A 19,087-nucleotide genomic window follows, 5' to 3' on the forward strand; every position below is an offset into this window, starting at 1 on the left:
CTGGACCCTCCAACAGTATACCATAGTAGTATGTTGAACTGGACCCTCCAACAGTATAGTATGTTGAACTGGACCATCCAACAGTATAGTATGTTGAACTGGACCCTCCAACAGTATAGTATGTTGAACTGGACCATCCAACAGTATAGTATGTTGAACTGGACCATCCAACAGTATACCATAGTAGTATGTTGAACTGGACCATCCAACAGTATACCATAGTAGTATGTTGAACTGGACCATCCAACAGTATACCATAGTAGTATGTTGAACTGGACCATCCAACAGTATAGTATGTTGAACTGGACCCTCCAACAGTATACCATAGTAGTATGTTGAACTGGACCCTCCAACAGTATAGTATGTTGAACTGGATCCTCCAACAGTATACCATAGTATTATGTTGAACTGGACCATCCAACAGTATAGTATGTTGAACTGGATTATCCAACAGTATAGTATGTTGAACTGGACCCTCCAACAGTATACCATAGTAGTATGTTGAACTGGACCCTCCAACAGTATAGTATGTTGAACTGGACCCTCCAACAGTATAGTATGTTGAACTGGACCATCCAACAGTATAGTATGTTGAACTGGATCCTCCAACAGTATAACATAGTAGTATGTTGAACTGGACCCTCCAACAGTATAGTATGTTGAACTGGACCCTCCAACAGTATACCATAGTAGTATGTTGAACTGGACCCTCCAACAGTATAGTATGTTGAACTGGACCCTCCAACAGTATACCATAGTAGTATGTTGAACTGGACCCTCCAACAGTATAGTATGTTGAACTGGACCCTCCAACAGTATACCATAGTAGTATGTTGAACTGGACCATCCAACAGTATAGTATGTTGAACTGGACCCTCCAACAGTATACCATAGTAGTATGTTGAACTGGACCATCCAACAGTATAGTATGTTGAACTGGACCCTCCAACAGTATAGTATGTTGAACTGGAACATCCAAAAGTATAGTATGTTGAACTGGACCCTCCAACAGTATAGTATGTTGAACTGGACCACCCAACAGTATAGTATGTTGAACTGGACCATCCAACAGTATAGTAGGTTGAACTGGACCATCCAACAGTATAGTATGTTGAACTGGACCATCCAACAGTATAGTATGTTGAACTGGACCATCCAACAGTATAGTATGTTGAACTGGACCCTCCAACAGTATAGTATGTTGAACTGGACCCTCCAACAGTATAGTATGTTGAACTGGACCATCCAACAGTATAGTATGTTGAACTGGACCATCCAACAGTATAGTATGTTGAACTGGACCATCCAACAATATACCATAGTAGTATGTTGAACTGGACCCTCCAACAGTATAGTATGTTGAACTGGACCCTCCAACAGTATACCATAGTAGTATGTTGAACTGGACCATCCAACAGTATAGTATGTTGAACTGGACCCTCCAACAGTATAGTATGTTGAACTGGACCCTCCAACAGTATAGTATGTTGAACTGGACCATCCAACAGTATAGTATGTTGAACTGGACCATCCAACAGTATAGTAGGTTGAATTGGACTGGATTATCCAACAGTATAGTATGTTGAACTGGACCCTCCAACAGTATAGTATGTTGAACTGAACCATCCAACAGTATAGTATGTTGAACTGGACCATCCAACAGTATACCATAGTAGTATGTTGAACTGGACCATCCAACAGTATACCATAGTAGTATGTTGAACTGGACCATCCAACAGTATAGTATGTTGAACTGGATCCTCCAACAGTATACCATAGTATTATGTTGAACTGGACCATCCAACAGTATAGTATGTTGGACTGGACCCTCCAACAGTATAGTATGTTGAACTGGACCCTCCAACAGTATAGTATGTTGAACTGGACCCTCCAACAGTATAGTATGTTGAACTTGACCATCCAACAGTATAGTATGTTGAACTGGACCCTCCAACAGTATAGTATGTTGAACTGGACCATCCAACAGTATAGTATGTTGAACTGGACCATCCAACAGTATAGTATGTTGAACTGGATCCTCCAACAGTATACCATAGTAGTATGTTGAACTGGACCATCCAACAGTATAGTATGTTGAACTGGACCCTCCAACAGTATACCATAGTATAGTATGTTGAACTGGACCCTCCAACAGTATAGTATGTTGAACTGGACCCTCCAACAGTATACCATATAGTATGTTGAACTGGACCATCCAACAGTATAGTATGTTGAACTGGACCCTCCAACAGTATAGTATGTTGAACTGGACCCTCCAACAGTATAGTATGTTGAACTGGACCACCCAACAGTATAGTATGTTGAACTGGACCATCCAACAGTATAGTAGGTTGAATTGGATCCAACAGTATAGTATGTTGAACTGGACCCTCCAACAGTATACCATATAGTATGTTGAACTGGACCCTCCAACAGTATAGTATGTTGAACTGGACCATCCAACAGTATAGTATGTTGAACTGGACCCTCCAACAGTATAGTATGTTGAACTGGACCATCCAACAGTATAGTATGTTGAACTGGACCATCCAACAGTATACCATAGTAGTATGTTGAACTGGACCATCCAACAGTATACCATAGTAGTATGTTGAACTGGACCATCCAACAGTATACCATAGTAGTATGTTGAACTGGACCATCCAACAGTATAGTATGTTGAACTGGACCCTCCAACAGTATACCATAGTAGTATGTTGAACTGGACCCTCCAACAGTATAGTATGTTGAACTGGATCCTCCAACAGTATACCATAGTATTATGTTGAACTGGACCATCCAACAGTATAGTATGTTGAACTGGATTATCCAACAGTATAGTATGTTGAACTGGACCCTCCAACAGTATACCATAGTAGTATGTTGAACTGGACCCTCCAACAGTATAGTATGTTGAACTGGACCCTCCAACAGTATAGTATGTTGAACTGGACCATCCAACAGTATAGTATGTTGAACTGGACCCTCAACAACATCCAACAGTATAGTATAACATAGTAGTATGTTGAACTGGACCCTCCAACAGTATAGTATGTTGAACTGGACCCTCCAACCTCCAACAGTATACCATAGTAGTATGTTGAACTGGACCCTCCAACAGTAGTATAGTATGTTGAACTGGACCCTCCAACAGTATACCATAGTAGTATGTTGAACTGGACCCTCCAACAGTATAGTATGTTGAACTGGACCCTCCAACAGTATACCATAGTAGTATGTTGAACTGGACCATCCAACAGTATAGTATGTTGAACTGGACCCTCCAACAGTATAGTATGTTGAACTGGAACATCCAACAGTATAGTATGTTGAACTGGACCCTCCAACAGTATAGTATGTTGAACTGGACCACCCAACAGTATAGTATGTTGAACTGGACCATCCAACAGTATAGTAGGTTGAACTGGACCATCCAACAGTATGATGTTGAACTGGACCATCCAACAGTATAGTATGTTGAACTGGACCATAGTATAGTATGTTGAACTGGACCCTCCAACAGTATAGTATGTTGAACTGGACCCTCCAACAGTATAGTATGTTGAACTGAACCATCCAACAGTATAGTATGTTGAACTGGACCATCCAACAGTATAGTATGTTGAACTGGACCCTCCAACAATATACCATAGTAGTATGTTGAACTGGACCCTCCAACAGTATAGTATGTTGAACTGGACCCTCCAACAGTATACCATAGTAGTATGTTGAACTGGACCATCCAACAGTATAGTATGTTGAACTGGACCCTCCAACAGTATAGTATGTTGAACTCCAACAGTATAGTATGTTGAACTGGACCCTCCAACAGTATAGTATGTTGAACTGGACCCTCCAACAGTATAGTATGTTGAACTGGACCATCCAACAGTATAGTATGTTGAACTGGACCCTCCAACAGTATAGTATGTTGAACTGGACCATCCAACAGTATAGTATGTTGAACTGGACCATCCAACAGTATAGTGTTGAACTGGACCATCCAACAGTATAGTATGTTGAACTGGACCATCCAACAGTATAGTATGTTGAACTGGACCATCCAACAGTATAGTATGTTGAACTGGACCCTCCAACAGTATAGTATGTTGAACTGGACCCTCCAACAGTATAGTATGTTGAACTGAACCATCCAACAGTATAGTATGTTGAACTGGACCATCCAACAGTATAGTATGTTGAACTGGACCCTCCAACAATATACCATAGTAGTATGTTGAACTGGACCCTCCAACAGTATAGTATGTTGAACTGGACCCTCCAACAGTATACCATAGTAGTATGTTGAACTGGACCATCCAACAGTATAGTATGTTGAACTGGACCCTCCAACAGTATAGTATGTTGAACTGGACCCTCCAACAGTATAGTATGTTGAACTGGACCACCCAACAGTATAGTATGTTGAACTGGACCATCCAACAGTATAGTAGGTTGAATTGGACCCTCCAACAGTATAGTATGTTGAACTGGACCCTCCAACAGTATAGTATGTTGAACTGAACCATCCAACAGTATAGTATGTTGAACTGGACCATCCAACAGTATACCATAGTAGTATGTTGAACTGGACCATCCAACAGTATACCATAGTAGTATGTTGAACTGGACCATCCAACAGTATAGTATGTTGAACTGGATCCTCCAACAGTATACCATAGTATTATGTTGAACTGGACCATCCAACAGTATAGTATGTTGGACTGGACCCTCCAACAGTATAGTATGTTGAACTGGACCCTCCAACAGTATAGTATGTTGAACTGGACCCTCCAACAGTATAGTATGTTGAACTTGACCATCCAACAGTATAGTATGTTGAACTGGACCCTCCAACAGTATAGTATGTTGAACTGGACCATCCAACAGTATAGTATGTTGAACTGGACCATCCAACAGTATAGTATGTTGAACTGGATCCTCCAACAGTATACCATAGTAGTATGTTGAACTGGACCCTCCAACAGTATAACATAGTAGTATGTTGAACTGGACCATCCAACAGTATAGTATGTTGAACTGGACCCTCCAACAGTATACCATAGTAGTATGTTGAACTGGACCATCCAACAGTATAGTATGTTGAACTGGACCCTCCAACAGTATAGTATGTTTGAACTGGACTGGACCATCCAACAGTATAGTATGTTGAACTGGACCTCCAACAGTATAGTATGTTGAACTGGATCCAACAGTATAGTATGTTGAACTGGACCATCCAACAGTATAGTATGTTGAACTGGACCCTCCAACAGTAGTATGTTGAACTGGACCATCCAACAGTATAGTATGTTGAACTGGACCCTCCAACAGTATAGTATGTTGAACTGGACCCTCCAACAATAGTTGAACTGGACCCTCCAACAGTAGTAGTATGTTGAACTGGACCATCCAACAGTATAGTATGTTGAACTGGACCCTCCAACAGTATAGTATGTTGAACTGGACCCTCCAACAGTATACCATATAGTATGTTGAACTGGACCCTCCAACAGTATAGTATGTTGAACTGGACCATCCAACAGTATAGTATGTTACTGGTTGAACAGTATAGTATGTTTGGATCCAACAGTATAGTATGTTGAACTGGACCCTCCAACAGTATACCATAGTAGTATGTTGAACTGGACCCTCCAACAGTATAGTATGTTGAACTGAACCATCCAACAGTATAGTATGTTGAACTGGACCATCCAACAGTATAGTATGTTGTACTGGACCCTCCAACAGTATAGTATGTTGAACTGGACCATCCAACAGTATAGTATGTTCAACTGGACCATCCAACAGTATAGTATCTTGAACTGGACCATCCAACAGTATAGTATGTTGAACTGGACCCTCCAACAGTATAGTATGTTCAACTGGACCCTCCAACAGTATAGTAGGTTGAACGTGACCATCCAACAGTATAGTATGTTGAACTGGACCATCCAACAGTATAGTATGTTGAACTGGACCCTCCAATAGTATAGTATGTTGAACTGGACCCTCCAACAGTGTAGTATGTTGAACTGGACCATCCAACAGTGTAGTATGTTGAACTGGACCATCCAACAGTATAGTATGTTGAACTGGACCCTCCAACAGTATAGTATGTTGAACTGGACCCTCCAACAGTGTAGTATGTTGAACTGGACCATCCAACAATGTAGTATGTTGAACTGGACCCTCCAACAGTATAGTATGTTGAACTGGACCCTCCAACAGTATAGTAGGTTGAACTGGACCATCCAACAAAATACCTCTAGACTCTTTGGAAACGTATGGTCTCAACACACCCACACAAACATACATGCGAACACACAAAGCTGCACATCCACCCAACCAACCAACCAGCCAACCCTCCCTCCCACCCACCCAGCCAACCCACCCACCCACCCAGCCAACCCACCCAGCCAACCCAGCCATATACCCACCAACCCAGCCAACCCACCCATACACCCACCCACCCAGCCAAACCACCAAGCCAACCCACCCATATACCCACCAACACAGCCAGCCCACCCATACACCCACCCACCCACCCAGCCACCCACCCAGCCAAACCACCCAACCAACCCAGCCAGCCACCCACCCAGCCCACCCACCCAGCCAACCCACCCATGAACACCCAACCACCCACCCCACCCAGCCACCCACCCAGCCAACCCACCCACCCAGCCAACCCACCCATATACCCACCAACCAGCCAACCCACCCATACACCAACCCACCCACCCAGCCACCCACCCAGCCAACCCACCCAACCAACCACCCACCCAACCCACCCAGCCACCCCCCACCCAGCCAACCCACCCATACACCCACCCACCCAGCCAACCCACCCATACACCAACCCACCCACCCACCCAGCCCTACCTGCATACGTAGTCGTTCCTACAGATGCGCAGTGCAGCCAGACAGTTGGGTTTGTCTTGGTGAACTGGACCCTCCAACAGTATAGTAGGAGCAGGCTGGTATGATGGTCTGTCTCCGTCTCTCAGCGCACGCCATGTCTGGACAGGGTTAGACTGGGTTAGTTCCACACTCACCCACCCACTACACTCAAACACACACCCACACACTACACTTACACTCACTCACACACCCACACACTACACTTACACTCACTCACACACTACACTCAGACACACACCCACACACTACATTTACACTCAGACACACACCCACACACTACACTTACACTCACACACACACCCACACACTACATTTACACTCAGACACACACCCACACACTACACTTACACTCACTCACTCACTCACACACCCACACACTACACTTACACTCACCCACACACCCACACACTACATTTACACTCAGACACACACACCACACACTACACTTACACTCACTCACACACACCCACACACTACACTTACACTCACTCACACACACCCACACACACAAACCCACACACTACACACACTACACACTCACACACTACACTAGACACCCACACACTATACACATCCCCACACACTATACACACCCACACTATACACACTACCATCCCCCTTTCCTACCTGTGCAGGGCAGAACAGCAGCTGGTGGGTGTAGTCAGGATGTTGGGACCCGGTCGAAGAACTTCCTGAGAGCCTTGTTACACCTGGCTCTGTTACAGGGGCCTGAGCGGGCCGACGGCTGGATGCAGGCCGAGACGTATTCCGTATACGGAGTTCTGACACGTCTCGTCCACGTTACACGCCTTCGTTGAACGCGTCCAGACAACGGTTCACAATAGTATAGTATGTTGAACTGGACCACCGTCGCTATGCCCACCTCATCTACTGAAAACAAATCAAGGCATGGCACTTTGTGACATCGGATTATGTGAAAAAACAGCTTCATTAATAAATAATAACTATATATACATTTTAAAAATACATTTGATTGAGTAAATGTTGACTTTAAGTCTGGTCCCTAACCCTGTCCCCTATGTAGTGGTCCCTAACGCTGTCCCCTATGTAGTGGTCCCTAACCCTGTCCCATATGTAGTGGTCCCTAACCCTGTCCTCTATGCAGTGGTCCCTGTCCCCTATGTAGTGGTCCCTGTCCCCTATGTAGTGGTCCCTAACCCTGTCACCTATGTAGTGGTCCCTAACCCTGTCCTCTATGCAGTGGTCCCTGTCCCCTATGTAGTGGTCCCTAACCCTGTCCCCTATGTAGTGGTCCCTAACCCTGACCAGGACCCATACAGGGTGTCTTCTGACCAGGACCCAAACAGAGTGTCTTCTGACCAGGACCCATACAGGATGTTGAACTGGATTATCCAACAGTAGTAGTATGTTGAACTGGACCCATCCAACAGTATAGTAGTATGTTGAACTGGTCTTCTGACAGTGTCAGATGTTGACCAGGACCATCCCATGAACTGGACCCATCCAACAGTGTATGTTGACCAGGACCCAGTATAGTATGTTGAACTGGACCTCCAACAGATGTCTTCTGACCAGGACCCATACAGAGTGTCTTCTGACCAGGACCCCAGGATGTCTTCTGACCAGGGATGTCTTCTGACCAGGACCCATACAGAGTGTCTTCTGACCAGGACCCATACAGAGTGTCTTCTGACCAGGACCCAACAGGATGTTCTTCTGACCAGGACCCATACAGAGTGTCTTCTGACCAGGACCATACATGACCAGGACCCATACAGGGTGTCTTCTGACCAGGTGACCAGGACCCATACAGAGTGTCTTGACCAGGACCCATACAGGGTGTCCAACCAGGAACCCATTCTGACCAGGACCCATACAGAGTGTCTTCTGACCAGGACCCATACAGAGTGTCTTCTGACCAGGAACCCAACAGGATGTCTTCTGACCAGGACCCATATAGTAGGTGTCTTCTGGACCAGGACCCATACAGAACTGGTGTCTTCTGACCAGGACCATCCAACAGATGAACAGGACCCATACAGGATGTCTTCTGACCAGGACCCATACAGAGTGTCTTCTGACCAGGACCCTCCAACAGTATAGTATGAACTTGAATGTTGAACTGACCATCCAACATAGAGTGTCTTCAACAGACCAGGACTCCAACAGGTGTCTTCTGACCAGGACAGTATAGTACACTGGTGTCTTCTGACCAGGACCCATACAGGACCATCCAACAGTATAGTGTCTTCTGTCTCCAACACCAGGACCCATACAGAGTGTCTTCTGACCAGGACCCAACAACAGGACCATCCAACATGTCTTGTTGAACAGGACCAGGACCCCCAACAGGATGTGAACAGGACCAACTTCTGACCAGGACCCATACAGGGTGTCTTCTGACCAGGACCCATACAGAGTGTCTTCTGACCAGGACCCATACAGGATGTCTTCTGACCAGGACCCATACAGGATGTCTTCTGACCAGGACCCATACAGAGTGTCTTCTGACCAGGACCCATACAGAGTGTCTTCTGACCAGGACCCATACAGAGTGTCTTCTGACCAGGACCCATACAGGATGTCTTCTGACCAGGACCCATACAGAGTGTCTTCTGACCAGGACCCATACAGAGTGTCTTCTGACCAGGACCCATACAGAGTGTCTTCTGACCAGGACCCATACAGGATGTGAACTGGACCATCCAACAGTATACCATAGTAGTATGTTTCTGACCAGGACCCATACAGAGTGTCTTCTGACCAGGACCCATACAGGATGTCTTCAGTATAGACCAGGACCCCAACAGGATGTCTTCTGACCATGGATCCAACAGTATAGTATGTTGAACTGGACCAGACCATCCAACAGTATAGTATGACAGTATGACCAGGATACAGGATGTCTTCTGACCAGGACCCAAACAGGATGTCTTCTGACCAGGACCCCAACAGAGTGTCTTCTGACCAGGACCCATACAGGGTGTCTTCTGACCAGGACCCATACAGAGTGTCTTCTGACCAGGACCCATACAGAGTGTCTTCTGACCAGGACCCATACAGGATGTCTTCTGACCAGGACCCATACAGAGTGTCTTCTGACCAGGACCCATACAGGATGTCTTCTGACCAGGACCCATACAGCGTGTCTTCTGACCAGGACCCAAACAGGATGTCTGTCCCAATGATTAATAAGACTAATTGAAGTTTTTAGTGATAAGCCTCCTGCATCTGGAAATTAAATGAAAAGGATTCATTCAATGTAAATTAAAAAGTAATCACTACACTTACACTAAAATAAGTCTTATCTGTAGAAGGTACTAAATATAACATGAATCAAGTGTTTGACGTGTCTGTTCTGTCTGGACACTGTCTTAGTTTAATTAGCCCTCATCGTCTAATATCATATTTTGGAGGGTTAATGAAGATGGTTCAGATTGGTGTGTGTGTGTGTAGTATGTGTGTGTGTGTGTGTGTGTTTGTGTGTGTGTGTGTGTATATTGAGGGTGAATGAAGAGCAGAGAGCCAGCTCCTCCATTTCTATCCCTTCACAACACCAAATGAAGCCTTCTGACTAAACCATCTATGTGATTCCTGACTAACCCATCTATGTGATTCCTGACTAACCCATCTATGTGATTCCTGACTAACCCATCTATGTGATTCCTGACTAACCCATCTATGTGATTCCTGACTAACCCATCTATGTGATTCCTGACTATTACCTCGTACCCCTGCACATTGACTAAATAGTGGTACTGAGTCAATGTGCAGGGGTACGAGGCAATAAAAAACATGGCTATATACAGGGAGTACCAATACTGAGTCAATGTGCAGGAGTACCAGGCAATAACATGTCTATATACAGGGAGTACCAATAATAACATGGTTATATATGTAGGAGTACTGACCAGGTAATAACATGGTTATATACAGGGAGTACCAGGTAATAACATGGTTATATACAGGGAGTACCAGGTAATAACATGGCTATATACTGACCAGGAGTACCAATAATAACATGGTTATATACAGGGAGTACCAGGTAATAACATGGTTATATACAGGGAGTACCAGGTAATAACATGGCTATATACAGGGAGTACCAATAATAACATGGTTATATACAGGTAGTACCAGGTAATAACATGGTTATATACAGGGAGTACCAGGTAATAACATGGCTATATACAGGGAGTACCAGGTAATAACATGGTTATATGACAGGACCCATACAGGGGAGTACCAGGTAATAACATGGCTATATACAGGTAGTACCAGGTAATAACATGGTTATATACAGGGAGTACCAGGTAAGTGATTCCTGACTAAATAACATGGCTATATACAGGGAGTACCAAGGTAATCTAAAAATAACTGAGTCTAAATATATACAGGAGTACCAGGTAATAACATGGTTATATACAGGGAGTACCAATAATAACATGGATTATATACAGGGAGTACCAGGTAATAACATGGCTATATACAGGGAGTACCAGGTAATAACATGGTTATATACAGGGAGTACCAGGTAATAACATGGTTATATACAGGGAGTACCAGGTAATAACATGGTTATATACAGGGAGTACCAGGTAATAACATGGTTATATACAGGGAGTACCAGGTAATAACATGACTATATACAGGGAGTACCAGGTAATAACATGGCTATATACAGGGAGTACCAGGTAATAACATGGTTATATACAGGGAGTACCAGGTTATAACATGGCTTTATACAGGGAGTACCAGGTAATAACATGGCTTTATACAGGGAGTACCAGGTAATAACATGGTTATATACAGGTAGTACCAGGTAATAACATGGCTTTATACAGGGAGTACCAGGTAATAACATGGTTATATACAGGGAGTACCAGGTAATAACATGGTTATATACAGGGAGTACCAGGTAATAACATGGTTATATACAGGGAGTACCAGGTAATAACATGACTATATACAGGGAGTACCAGGTAATAACATGGCTATATACAGGGAGTACCAGGTAATAACATGGTTATATACAGGGAGTACCAGGTTATAACATGGCTTTATACAGGGAGTACCAGGTAATAACATGGCTTTATACAGGGAGTACCAGGTAATAACATGGTTATATACAGGTAGTACCAGGTAATAACATGGCTTTATACAGGGAGTACCAGGTAATAACATGGTTATATACAGGGAGTACCAGGTAATAACATGGTTATATACAGGGAGTACCAGGTAATAACATGACTATATACAGGGAGTACCAGGTAATAACATGGTTATATACAGGGAGTACCAGGTAATAACATGGTTATATACAGGGAGTACCAGGTAATAACATGGTTATATACAGAGGTACCGGTACTGAGTCGATGTGCAGGGCTATGAGGTCATTGAGGTAGATATGTAGACATAACTAGGAATACAGTGACAGATAAACAGTGGCAGCAGTGTATGTGATGAGTCAATGCAGGTAGTCTGGATAGCTATTTGGTTAACTGTTTGAACAGATAAATCAGTCATTCTGACTGCTCAGGATTTTTCAGATTTAAACAAAAATCTGCCTGACTACGTATTGGATAAGCCTACAAGGCAGGGAGGGATGTGTTTTCTGTTTGTCCAGATTGACATAGTCTATTTATTGTGTTGTTGAAAACACAAACCATGATATTGAAGTGGCCGAAGTCGGTATGCTTAAAACTTAAAAGTTACATATCACGACATGGTCCCAGGGTAGACACACAGACAGGTTAGTCTAGTTGGTCCCAGAGTAGACACACAGACAGGTTAGTCTAGTTGGTCCCAGGGTAGACACACAGACAGGTTAGTCTAGTTGGTCCCAGGGTAGACACACAGACAGGTTAGTCTAGTTGGTCCCAGGGTAGACACACAGACAGGTTAGTCTAGTTGGTCCCAGAGTAGACACACAGACAGGTTAGTCTACTTGGTCCCAGAGTAGACACACAGACAGGTTACGAGAGTTGGTCCCAGGGTAGACACACAGACAGGTTAGTCTAGTTGGTCCCAGAGTAGACACACAGACAGGTTAGTCTAGTTGGTCCCAGAGTAGACACACAGACAGGTTAGTCTAGTTGGTCCCAGGGTGGACACACAGACAGGTTAGTCTAGTTGGTCCCAGGGTAGACACACAGACAGGTTAGTCTAGTTGGTCCCAGGGTAGACACACAGACAGGTTAGTCTAGTTGGTCCCAGAGTAGACACACAGACAGGTTAGTCTAGTTGGTCCCAGGGTGGACACACAGACAGGTTAGTCTAGTTGGTCCCAGGGTGGACACACAGACAGGTTAGTCTAGTTGGTCCAAGGGTAGACACACAGACAGGTTAGTCTAGTTGGTCCCAGAGTAGACACACAGACAGGTTAGTCTAGTTGGTCCAAGGGTAGACACACAGACAGGTTAGTCTAGTTGGTCCCAGGGTAGACACACAGACAGGTTAGTCTAGTTGGTCCCAGGGTAGACACACAGACAGGTTAGTCTAGTTGGTCCCAGGGTAGACACACAGACAGGTTAGTCTAGTTGGTCCCAGGGTAGACACACAGACAGGTTAGTCTAGTTGGTCCCAGGGTAGACACACAGACAGGTTAGTCTAGTTGGTCCCAGGGTAGACACACAGACAGGTTAGTCTAGTTGGTCCCAGGGTAGACACACAGACAGGTTAGTCTAGTTGGTCCCAGGGTGGACACACAGACAGGTTAGTCTAGTTGGTCCCAGGGTGGACACACAGACAGGTTAGTCTAGTTGGTCCCAGGGTAGACACACAGACAGGTTAGTCTAGTTGGTCCCAGGGTAGACACACAGACAGGTTAGTCTAGTTGGTCCCAGAGTAGACACACAGACAGGTTAGTCTAGTTGGTCCCAGGGTAGACACACAGACAGGTTACGAGAGTTGTCTGCTGGCCCCATCTATCTACCCCCAGGGTAAACACTCCCCTGCAGTCATGTAGGCCAGGTGTACGTAGTCGAAGCCCCTCTATCTACCCCCAGGGGAAACACTCCCCTGCAGCCATGTAGGCCAGGCGTACGTAGTCGAAGCCCCTCTATCTACCCCCAGGGGAAACACTCACCTGCAGCCATGTAGGCCAGGCGTACGTAGTCGAAGCCCCTCTATCTATCCCCAGGGGAAACACTCACCTGCAGCCATGTAGGCCAGGCGTACGTAGTCGAAGCCCCTCTATCTACCCCCAGGGGAAACACTCACCTGCAGCCATGTAGGCCAGGCGTACGTAGTCAAAGCCCCTCTATCTACCCCCAGGGGAAACACTCACCTGCAGCCATGTAGGCCAGGCGTACGTAGTCGAAGCCCCTCTATCTACCCCCAGGGGAAACACTCACCTGCAGCCATGTAGGCCAGGCGTACGTAGTCGAAGCCCCTCTATCTACCCCCAGGGGAAACACTCACCTGCAGCCATGTAGGCCAGGCGTACGTAGTCGAAGCACCTCTATCTACCCCCAGGGGAAACACTCACCTGCAGCCATGTAGGCCAGGCGTACGTAGTCGAAGCCCCTCTATCTACCCCCGGGGCAAACACTCACCTGCAGCCATGTAGGCCAGGCGTACGTAGTCGAAGCCCCTCTATCTACCCCCAGGGGAAACACTCACCTGCAGCCATGTAGGCCAGGCGTACGTAGTCGAAGCCCCTCTATCTACCCCCAGGGGAAACACTCACCTGCAGCCATGTAGGCCAGGCGTACGTAGTCGAAGCCCTCTATCTACCCCCAGGGGAAACACTCACCTGCAGCCATGTAGGCCAGGCGTACGTAGTCGAAGCCCCTCTATCTACCCCCAGGGGAAACACTCACCTGCAGCCATGTAGGCCAGGCGTACGTAGTCGAAGCCCCTCTATCTACCCCCAGGGGAAACACTCACCTGCAGCCATGTAGGCCAGGCGTACGTAGTCGAAGCCCCTCTCCTCTGGTTCGTACGGGTAACTCTCCACCAGACTCAGTCCTGCAGACAGACACACGTCAATGTTTTCAGGAATCACCCAATTAATGTTTAGTAATTGAAGTAGGTGGACATACAGTCGAGCTGACAAAGTAGTTACAGACTAGGGTTCCTTGACCCCGTGTCTGATCTTTGACCCCTGACATCTCCCCTCGCCTTTCCTGTGGTCTCACTATGCAGGTTCCAATAGATACTGAGACAGTTCATCTCTCCCTGTCCCTCTCTCTCTCTCTCCCTGATACTCTCTCTCAACCTGTCCCATTCTCCCCTTGTCCTCTCTCTCTCTCCCTGTCCCTCTCTCTCTCAACCTGTCCCATTCTCTCCTTGTCCTCTCTCTCTCTCCCTGTCCTCTCTCAATCTCCCTGTCCCTCTCTCTCCCTGATACTCTCTCTCAACCTGTCCCATTCTTCCCTTGTCCTCTCTCTCTCTCTCCCTGTCCTCTCTCAATCTCCCTGTCCCTCTCTCTCCATGTCCCATTATCTCCTTGTCTTCTCTCTCCCTCTCCCTGTCCTCTCCCTCTCTCTCTCCCTGTCCTCCCTCTCTCTCTCCCTGTCCTCTCTCAATCCCCCTGTCCCTAAATGCTATAGTCTAAACATGTAGGACAGACTGGTACTACAGATTAGGGCTAGGTGTCATATAGATTGGTACTATAGATTAGGGCTAGGTGTTATATAGACTGGTACTATAGATTAGGACTAGGTGTTATATAGACTGGTAATACAGATTAGGACTAGGTGTTATATAGACTGGTAATACAGATTAGGACTAGGTGTTATATAGACTGGTAATACAGATTAGGACTAGGTGTTATATAGACTGGTACGATAGATTAGGGTTAGGTGTTATATAGACTGGTACGATATATTAGGGCTAGGTGTTATATAGACTGGTACTATAGATTAGGACTAGGTGTTATATAGACTGGTACTATATATTAGGGCTAGGTGTTATATAGACTGGTACTATAGATTAGGAATAGGTGTTATATAGACTGGTACTATAGATTAGGACTAGGTGTTAAACAGACTGGTGCTATAGATTAGGGTTAGGTGTTATTGTCTCACCATGCAGGACAGACTGGTACTATAGATTAGGGCTAGGTGTTAAACAGACTGGTAATATAGATTAGGGTTAGGTGTTATAATCTCACCATGTAGAACAGACTGGTGCTATAGATTAGGGCTAGGTGTTAAACAGACTGGTAATATAGATTAGGGTTAGGTGTTATTGTCTCACCATGCAGGACAGACTGGTGCAGACTCCAATAGATACTGAGGCAGTTCTTCTCTCTCTTCATGCCTCGTTTACACTGGCAGCCGTGCAGCGGGGAGGACAGCAGGGCCGTGACTGCGTTCTCACACTGGTTCCTGGCCCCAGGGCCCAGCTTCACACTGCCGTCCCCCGCCACACACTGTCTCAGCGTCCGCAGACGAGGGCTGCACGCGTCGTCACTGGAGCAGGTGTCCCCAGCCTGTAGACAGTCTCTGTCCCTCCCCGCAGACACAAATAGGGGGAGCCCTGGGGAAAATAGAAACAGCAGTGGTTAGAGGTCAGGGGTTAGAGGTCAGGGGTTAGAGTTTGAGGTCAGGGTTAGCGGATAGGGTTAGAGATCAGGGATTATGGTTAGAGGTCAGGGGTTATGGTTAGAGGTAAGGGATTAGAGGTCAGGGGTTAGAGGTCAGGGGTTATGGTTAGAGGTAAGGGATTAGAGGTCAGGGGTTAGAGTTAGAGGTAAGGGGTTATAGGACAGGGGTTAGAGGTTATGGTTAGAGGTCAGGGATTAGAGGTTAGGGGTGAGGGGTTAGGGATAGAGGTCAGGGGTTAGAGGTCAGGGGTTGGGGTTAGAGGTCAGGGGTTACTGGTTATGGTTAGAGGTCAGAGTTTAGGGTTAGGACTAGTTTATGATATGTCATCTTTTAGAATGCAGTATAACAGCAGGGGTCAGGAACAGGTCAGGATAACAGCAGGGGTCAGGAAAACAGGTCAATATGACAGCAGGGGTCAGGAACAGGTCAATATAACAGCAGGGGTCAGGAACAGGTCAGGATAACAGCAGGGGTCAGGAACAGGTCAATATAACAGCTGGGGTCAGGAACAGGTCAATATGACAGCAGGGGTCAGGAACAGGTCAATATGACAGCAGGGGTCAGGAACAGGTCAATATGACAGCAGGGGTCAGGAACAGGTCAATATGACAGCAGGGGTCAGGAACAGGTCAATATGACAGCAGGGGTCAGGAAAACAGGTCAATAAAACAGCAGGGGTCAGGAACAGGTCAATATGACAGCAGGGGTCAGGAACAGGTCAATATGACAGCAGGGGTCAGGAACAGGTCAATATGACAGCAGGGGTCAGGAACAGGTCAGGATAACAGCAGGGGTCAGGAACAGGTCAATATAACAGCAGGGGTCAGGAAGAGGTCAGTATAACAGCAGGGGTCAGGAACAGGTCAGTATAACAGCAGGGGTCAGGAAGAGGTCAGTATAACAGCATGGGTCAGGAACAGGTCAGTATAACAGCAGGGGTCAGGAACAGGTCAGTATAACAGCTGGGGTCAGGAACAGGTCAGGATAACAGCAGGGGTCAGGAACAGGTCAGTATAACAGCATGGGTCAGGAACAGGTCAGTATAACAGCAGGGGTCAGGAACAGGTCAATATAACAGCAGGGGTCAGGAACAGGTCAGTATAACAGCAGGGGTCAGGAACAGGTCACTATAACAGCAGGGGTCAGGAACAGGTCAGTATAACAGCAGGGGTCAGGAACAGGTCAATATAACAGCAGGGGTCAGGAACAGGTCAGTATAACAGCAGGGGTCAGGAACAGGTCAATATAACAGCAGGGGTCAGGAACAGGTCAGTATAACAGCAGGGGTCAGGAAGAGGTCAGTATAACAGCATGGGTCAGGAACAGGTCAGTATAACAGCAGGGGTCAGGAACAGGTCAATATGACAGCAGGGGTCAGGAACAGGTCAGTATAACAGCAGGGGTCAGGAACAGGTCAGGATAACAGAAGGGGTCAGGAACAGGTCAGTATAACAGCAGGGGTCAGGAACAGGTCAGTATAACAGCAGGGGTCAGGAAGAGGTCAATATAACAGCAGGGGTCAGGAACAGGTCAATATAACAGCAGGGGTCAGGAACAGGTCAGTATAACAGCAGGGGTCAGGAACAGGTCAGGATAACAGCAGGGGTCAGGAACAGGTCAGGATAACAGCAGGGGTCAGGAACAGGTCAGGATAACAGCAGGGGTCAGGAACAGGTCAATATAACAGCAGGGGTCAGGAACAGGTCAGGATAACAGCAGGGGTCAGGAACAGGTCAATATAACAGCAGGGGTCAGGAACAGGTCAGTATAACAGCAGGGGTCAGGAACAGGTCAGTATAACAGCAGGGGTCAGGAACAGGTCAATATAACAGCAGGGGTCAGGAACAGGTCAGGATAACAGCAGGGGTCAGGAACAGGTCAATATAACAGCTGGGGTCAGGAACAGGTCAGTATAACAGCAGGGGTCAGGAACAGGTCAGTATAACAGCAGGGGTCAGGAACAGGTCAATATAACAGCTGGGGTCAGGAACAGGTCAGTATAACAGCAGGGGTCAGGAACAGGTCAGGATAACAGCAGGGGTCAGGAACAGGTCAGGATAACAGCAGGGGTCAGGAACAGGTCAATATAACAGCATGGGTCAGGAACAGGTCAGTATAACAGCTGGGGTCAGGAACAGGTCAGTATAACAGCAGGGGTCAGGAACAGGTCAATATAACAGCAGGGGTCAGGAACAGGTCAGGATAACAGCAGGGGTCAGGAACAGGTCAATATAACAGCTGGGGTCAGGAACAGGTCAGTATAACAGCAGGGGTCAGGAACAGGTCAATATAACAGCAGGGGTCAGGAACAGGTCAGGATAACAGCAGGGGTCAGGAACAGGTCAGTATAACAGCAGGGGTCAGGAACAGGTCAGTATAACAGCAGGGGTCAGGAACAGGTCAGTATAACAGCAGGGGTCAGGAACAGGTCAATATAACAGCAGGGGTCAGGAACAGGTCAATATAACAGCAGGGGTCAGGAACAGGTCAATATAACATTAGGGGTCAGGAACAGGTCAGTATAACAGCAGGGGTCAGGAACAGGTCAGTATAACAGCAGGGGTCAGGAACAGGTCAATATAACAGCTGGGGTCAGGAACAGGTCAATATAACAGCAGGGGTCAGGAACA

At 46.4% G+C, this 19,087-nt stretch overlaps 1 pseudogene; it reads right to left on the bottom strand.

Annotated features, from left to right (window-relative positions):
* Positions 1–16,389, bottom strand: part of LOC135534627 (GDNF family receptor alpha-4-like) — a 31,294-nt pseudogene extending 14,905 nt beyond the window's left edge.
* Between the last annotated feature and the right edge of the window lie 2,698 nt (positions 16,390–19,087).

Source organism: Oncorhynchus masou, unplaced genomic scaffold (genome assembly GCF_036934945.1).
Source record: "Oncorhynchus masou masou isolate Uvic2021 unplaced genomic scaffold, UVic_Omas_1.1 unplaced_scaffold_3698, whole genome shotgun sequence".
In the NCBI taxonomy this organism is placed as follows: domain Eukaryota; kingdom Metazoa; phylum Chordata; class Actinopteri; order Salmoniformes; family Salmonidae; genus Oncorhynchus; species Oncorhynchus masou.